The 7,272-nt window shown below is 38.5% G+C and overlaps 1 long non-coding RNA gene across 1 annotated transcript; it reads left to right on the forward strand.

Moving 5' to 3' along the window:
- Positions 1–711: 711 nt before the first annotated feature.
- LOC123382737 lies at positions 712–6,940 on the forward strand. Its single transcript, XR_006591614.1, has 3 exons — positions 712–3,535; positions 4,548–4,754; positions 6,535–6,940. It is a non-coding gene; the product is annotated as an uncharacterized LOC123382737 (long non-coding RNA).
- Positions 6,941–7,272: the final 332 nt, after the last annotated feature.

Genomic DNA, 7,272 nt, shown 5'->3' on the forward strand with positions numbered 1-7,272 from the left:
TCGCAACCCCCTCAGGGTGCTAGTCAGAGCAGGGGCAACTCTTCTCCTGCCCCTTTGGCCAAGTGGAACCAGAGTCACCTGACTCTATCCCCCACCCAGCGGGCTCCTATTCATCCCACAACGCACCTCTTCTCACACCTGTCCTCTCCACACATTTCCTTTTCTTCCCACGCCCTTCCTCTGTTCCATACCCTTTCCTCTCCCCTCTCTTTTCTTTTCCCATTTCCTACTTCAGTCTCAGGTCTTAACCTCTCTTATGCCTCCCACCCCTTGCCATTCAAAGACTATAAAATTAAGTCCAAAGATAAATTGGTATTACTTGTTCTGAGAACTCTGCATTTTAATTTTTAAAGTAGGTGCTTTGAACATTTTCTCTTTTTCACTCTAAGATAAAAATTTACTGTTTTATGTGTGGGCGCGCATGGATGTGTGTTTCTTTGTGCCCCATGTGTGTTCATCATGTTCCCCTTGGGGATTAGTGGACCTTGAAAGAGAAAAGGGTACCTCCTCTGGGACTGTATTTCTTTGGACAAGCCCCATCAAACCTGCTTGAACTCCATCATCTCTTGCCAATGGACAGATACTAGGTTTGCCGAAACTGATCCTCTCCATCTTCCACGTGAAGCAGCTCCAAAACGACAGATCAAGACGCTGGGGTTCCTCATTGCTCCAAAGTAGGGCTGGAGAGTGAATTTTGTGCAGCAGCCTGGTAAACTGAGGAATGACCAATTTCAGACTACTGAAGTGACATCACTGAACGCTGAGCTGGGGGTAGATGCCCAGTAAGCCCACTGTTCATACGATGAGTGTAAATAACATCAAGAGAAACACAGTAGTAAAATGTGGTAAAATTGTCATTTCATTTACAATAAGGTTGCAGAGGTTAATAAAATGTCAACTTTCTTTGTTTTGGGATAGAATTCAAGTTGGGTTGATGGCGCTAGTTACTGCGTATTGAGTTGTGACTTTGATTGGCAGTTATGCCATTGGTTGATGAAACAAAGAAATTAGATAGAAGAACTCATGAATAAAAACAAGAGCCAGTATTTTTGAAAGAAAAGTAAAATAGACAAATCTCTGGCAAATCTGACCCCCCCAAAGAGAGAGAGAAACACATATATCATGCTACGCCAGACAAGGGAACACAACCACAACATGGAGGAAATTTTTAAAGCATTTTTAAATGTAATGTAAATATTTTTTAATTTGAAAATGAAAAGCTAGTTAGCAAAGTTACCAAAATTAACTAAAGAGATAAAACAAAAAATATATCAATAACCATAGAAGAAATGGAAATAATTGCCAAAATTATCCAGACCCTGATGGTTTACATATAACCTATCATACCTTCAAGAAAATGATAATACTTAAGTTATTAAAAGTGTTTTACATATATAATAGCAAAAGAAACAATTCTTCATTTATTTTACAAATTGAGCATAATGCTAATACCAAAAGTCGAAAAAAATAAGCCCTAAACATCTCGCATTTACAGATACAAAAATCCAACAAAAATATTGATAAACCAAAATCAGTGGTGTATTTCAAGGTCAAATGCACATGACAAGTAGATTTCTTTTTAGGATTGAAAGTGTGGCTCAATATAAGGAAACCTATTAATATGTGTTACTTTATTGGTAGAGTAACAAAGAAAAATCATACCAACAGCTCAAAAGATGCTAAAAGTGCATCTATTAAAATCCAACACCGATCCCTGCTAAAAATACTTGGTGAACTAAGGTTAGAAGACAATTTCCTTAATTTAATAAACATAAATGACTATATGACCAAATTAATGGCGTTCTCACTAAAGTCATGAGAAAAGATAAAAGTACCCACCATCGCCACTATGTTTCAATATTGTTCTGTAGGCTGTTTCACAATTCAATGCGATAAGAAAAATTAACAACATTGGAAAGTAGAAAACACGTTTTTTGCATACATTATTATTTCACAATGAGAAAACTCTCAAGAGGGTAAACCGAGAGCCATTAGAGCTAAAAAGAGATTTCACTATGGTAGCAAGCTATGAGATAACTACATACAAATACACAGGCTTCTTGTAAAGCAGAAATAACCAGTTAGAAAACATAACAGGGAACAAATCCCTTTCACAAGAGCAACTAAAAAGAGAGAACAACTTGGAATAACAAGACGTGCTATGCTTATCTAAATAAAATTGTATTCTTTATATATTAAAATATAAAAGTAGTCTTAGAAAAATGGAAAGACCTACCAAGTCTCTAAATGAAAAAGTTTACTATTTAAAAGATATCAATCCTTTCCCCAACTTCATTGGTAAGCTTAATGTAGTTCCAATATTAATTTTTGCCAGTTCTTGTGTTTTTATGTATTTGCTTCTTAAAAGTGCCAAATTGATTCTAAAGTTTATAAGGAAGGATCCATAGATAAAAATATAGTTTATATGGAAGATTATATAAGCAAGAAGTCATTTTTAGAAAAGAAATTCCTGAAGGTAGGTCATCCCTAGTAGCTATCAAAACAATTATATTGCTATATCTAAATTATGTTAGAAAAATTAATAAAACAGTATGGTACTGGTAAAGTAAAAGAAAGACCAATAAAATGGAAAAGAGAGCCTAAAAATAGTCCTAGATTTTGGAGGAAACTTAACATACGGCAAAAGGAGCACTGAAAATTAGAGCAATTAATTCACATTAGAAATTTTTCTACCAGTCAGATCAACAAAGATTAAAAAGTTTGATAACCCCCTTTCCTGGCAAGGAAGTGTGGAAATAAACAGGTTTTCTAACTGGTTATTTCTGCTTTACAAGAAACCTGGACTAATATAAATTAGTCCAACCTTCGTGGAGCAATTAAGCAATATATTTTAAAATTTAAAATACTCATACCCTTTGATACAACAAATTCTATTTCTAGAAATTCCTTCAGAAAAAAAAAAAAACAGAAAGTCAGCAATGGTGCAACTATAAGAATCCTCATTATTGTTTAAAATATCAAAAAAAATTGAGAATCTAAATATCAATGAAGAAAAATAGGTTAAATAAATTATCATAAATCTATACAATACCTCCATCGGAATGGATGGAGAAATCTGCCCATTATATGTTTTATGTGAAAAAAAGCAATTTGCAAAATAGTATAGTATGATTCCATTTCTGTTATGTATGGGGGGGGGCAGATATACAGGCACAGAATTAAATCTATTCAGATATGTACAAACTATTTGTATCTGGGGATTGGATTCTGGGGACTCTCTCTACTTTGTTCATTTCTATAATCCTTGAATCTTGGTACAATCTGCACATATTTCTTTGTTAGAAAAAACCTTTTTAAGTATTTCTATTTTTAGAAGCAGAGGTAATGAATACATGTTTGATTTTTTTTTTTTTAATCTCAAAATACTGGTACCGTGGGTGCAAAAATCATGAAAGTGTCTTTGATCATGACAAGAATGGATCATTAAGCTTAACTGCTGTGACAACCTTTAGAAGAAGACGTTGAGAATCCTTTCAAATCCAGTACTGCCGGGAACAATCTTTCATCGGAAAAAGTAGGTCACGTTCTGTGGGATTCAAGGGTATCTCAGTGCCCCTGCTCCCCAGCTCCTCTCTACCCTTCTCCCCACCCCACCCCAAACCCAAATACCTTTGCCATATACATAAGAGTTTTAATCATTTGGTTCCAAGACTTCTTTGTTGCCTTTAAAATGAAATTGTCCCTGGGAAGTCTAGTCTATTCAGTTTTATAACATTTATATTTAGAATATATGTCTGTGAGCCCCTTTCCTGACAGTGGGCCTAGAGATGGGCCAGGAGGGAGGGTACAAATATATGGGCACTATTAGGGCCCATTTTGTTTTTCTTTTTGGGGAAGCACTAGTGGCTGTGGAACTCAAACTGAGAATAGATTTAACATATACAGAAAAGATGTGTAGAAATCAGTAAAACATTTTAAGTGGCACCAAACTAGGTAAAGGGACTCAAATAGGATTCTAACACTGAAAGTATGGGAGCTCGAACAGTGTTTTGGCTTCCTTTTTTTTTTAAAAACGAGAAAATGCATTATTATTTTACTAATAAATTACCAACAATAAATGAATTGATAATAATACTAACAAGTTGAAAACAACCTAAAAGGTAGAGAATGGTTAAAGTCATTATGACACGTGTAGATAACACATGCAATGGAATACAGCCTTAAAATGATAAAAAATATCTCTATATTTAACATATCAAGATGTTCAAGGCATATTACTAAGAAAAAAGATTACCGAATAGTACGTGTGGAAGAGTCCCATTTTTGAAATATAGATATAGAAATAAACACATTCACATACTTCTTCAAACTGTTGGCCCCAGGACCCTTCTCCAGTAAAATCACCTCCCATTCTTTTTTAGAGTCTCCATGAGTTGCTTTTATTAATGTGCTCCTCATTTATGCTCTTGTGGCATAAATTATGCTCTCACATTCCTCCACTGCAGCCCTCCCTTGGCTTCTGCCACAGTCCGCCCAGAGTTACTGGGAGAATGTTGGTTCCTGACACAAGAGGTTGCCTCTTACAGGCCCAGGAAGCTACAGACCGATGCAGCACAAAATGGAGCTGACCTCAGCGTTGCACCACTCTGGAGACCGGCCATGCTCTGACTGAAATGTGAAGGAAGCCCCTTCCCATTCCTGTTTCCTTTGTCATCTAAGCCCTTTGCCGATAGTCTCTGTCTCCACAGGCCTAAGATTTACAGAACGGCTGAGTGAGCTTTTGGGGAAAGCAGGTAAAAAAAAAAAAGAGAGAGAAAGACAAGAAGGCACATAACACACATGACTAAATTCTTTCTATTCCCTACATTTTGCTCCCCAGGAGTTTCCATCTGTTCCAAGTTTCAGCCTTGTCCAAATAACAAAATCAAAAATGCTTTATGCGAATCGACCTTTGCAAATCAACACCTGCTTTACCCAACCCTTTTCTCCAACACAGCAAAGCTGTGATACCAGTTCAGGCCCAACCAATTGCCCTCCCTAACCAACCAACCCACATAAATGTGTCTGTGTGCGTGTGTGTGTGTGTGTGTATAAACACACACTGAACTAAAAACAGTATTTACCTCTGGGTGGAATTATGGGGGAGTTTTGTTCCTTTTTGATTATTTATGTTTTCTGTTTTTTCTACACAGGATATGGATAATTTATAAGTTTTTCTAACTTAAATTTGAAATTACACTCAAGGCCACACATATATTCTCTTTGGATGGTCAGACTAATGGGAAATTCTTTTTGTTTTTATGAACAAATGCGTAACAAATGCGTAAATTTTCCAGAATAACTATAATCCCTTTTTAAGTGAAAATGAAAATATAAACCTTTACTTTTCTGAGATATGTCATTGTGGATTTTTCTGAGAGATTTAATTGCGGATAGAGACGTGAGGCAAAGGTGGGATTGGTTCTTAGAAGTTAGTGTTGAAATTCTGGTAAAGGATAAGGTCCTTTCAGAAAGAATAAACATGGGTAAGTTTGTTGGGAAAAGAAGTGAACTGGGAGGGGAGCAGAAGAATGAATTAGAGATTGGATAGGTGGATTGGGAAGGAGGAGGAAGACTGATAATGAAGACACAGGAGAGAGGCACCTGGGTGGCTCAGTAGGTTAAGCCTCTGACTCTTGATTTCAGCTCAGGTCATGATCTCACAGTTGTGGGATTGAGCCCCGAGCCCCAGCACAGAACCTGTTTAAGATTTTCTCTCTCTCTCCCCCAACATACCCCTGTGCACCGCCCCCCACTCACTCTCTCTCAAAAAACAAAAACAAAAAAAACAAACAAACAAAAAAAACACCAGAGAGACAGACAATCCATTGGTGTGGTTGCATACTTGCATTTTAGTGGTAAACTCCACTAGCAATCAGTCAACTTCAAAGTGAAGTTCTTGAATTTTACAACACCTAATCAAGCTTTACCTAGTTAGCCAGGATGTAAAAACCACAAGTAAAACACGAAGTTGAAAGGTATAGTTTTAAAAGGACAGCTGTGGTTTCCGTTCACAGACTGCAAGGATAGGGTAGGGGTCTGTCATTGCACTGTGACAGGGGCGGTTGAGATGGAAGTGGAAAGAGAGCACAAAGGAAAGTGCAGTCAAGAGGCAGCTCACTAGCACCTGTCTCCTCTTCTGACGACAGTGACAAATTGCGGATGAAATGCAAAAAGCAACAACCTAAAGCATCTGAAAAGTAAAGAAACCCAGTCATAGTTAGGAGGGGATTCAAAAGCTGGAAAAGCAATTTGTGCAGGGATGGAGCTCCCATTTTTAAAAAAAAAATTAATGCTTATTAATTTTTGAGAGAGACAGAGAAACAGACTGTGAGTGAAGAAGGGGCAGAGAGAGAAAGAGACACAGAATCTGAAGCAGGCTCCAGGCTCCGAGCTGTCAGCGCAGAGCCCGATGCAGGGCTAGAATCCACGAGCAGCAAGATCGTGACCTGAGCTGAAGTTGGATGCCCAACCGACTGAGCCACCCAGGCACCCGGGGGGCTCTCATTTCATTTCCTGTTTTTTTTTTCACAGTGCTGAACCAAGGGCAGTCATGCAACAGAGCTACAATGGTGGTACCACAGACAGCTAACACCTCAAGAAAGGACCCTGTGTCTGGAAAGACTGGGAAAGGGAGTGCCTTGAGCAAAGAATATGGGAGAGAATCTGGGTTTCTTTTCCTGTGTGTGTGTGTGTGTGTGTGTGTGTGTGTGTCCCTTCTCTCAGAGCTTCCCAAGGGTGATACCCTAGCAGAATCAGGCAAATGGCATGATCAGCTAATACCCAATAAAAACTTTGCTTTATGGTCAAACATTTTTTTAATGGTTCTTGCAGTCCAAAGAGAATTGGAATAAATCACCGGGTAAATTTTCTCTTTTTTCACTCTCTTCTTAGCACCAAAAGTAGTCCTGATTACAGGAACTATGTAGCAGCACAGGCATCCAAGACTCCAAGAGAACCCCACCTATCTGGCCAGAGGACCAAGGAGTCTCTGCAGGTGGGAGAATGTGGGGGAATCCTGGATAGAAGGGAGTTAGAGAGGGGCGCCTGGGTGGTTCAGTCGGTTAAGCATCCAACTTTGACTCAGGTCATGATTTCACAGTTCTCCAGTTAGAGCCCCACATTGGGCTCTCTGCTGTCAGGGCGGAGCCCACTTTTGATCCTCTGTTCCCCCCACCTACCCCTCCCCCAGCTTGCTCCCTCTCTCTCTCAAAAATAAATAAACATTAAAAAAAGAAGAAGGGAGCTAGAGAAGTTGGAGAGAGGTCTCTC

The sequence above is a fragment of the Felis catus genome, chromosome F1 (assembly GCF_018350175.1).
Source record: "Felis catus isolate Fca126 chromosome F1, F.catus_Fca126_mat1.0, whole genome shotgun sequence".
Taxonomy (NCBI): domain Eukaryota; kingdom Metazoa; phylum Chordata; class Mammalia; order Carnivora; family Felidae; genus Felis; species Felis catus.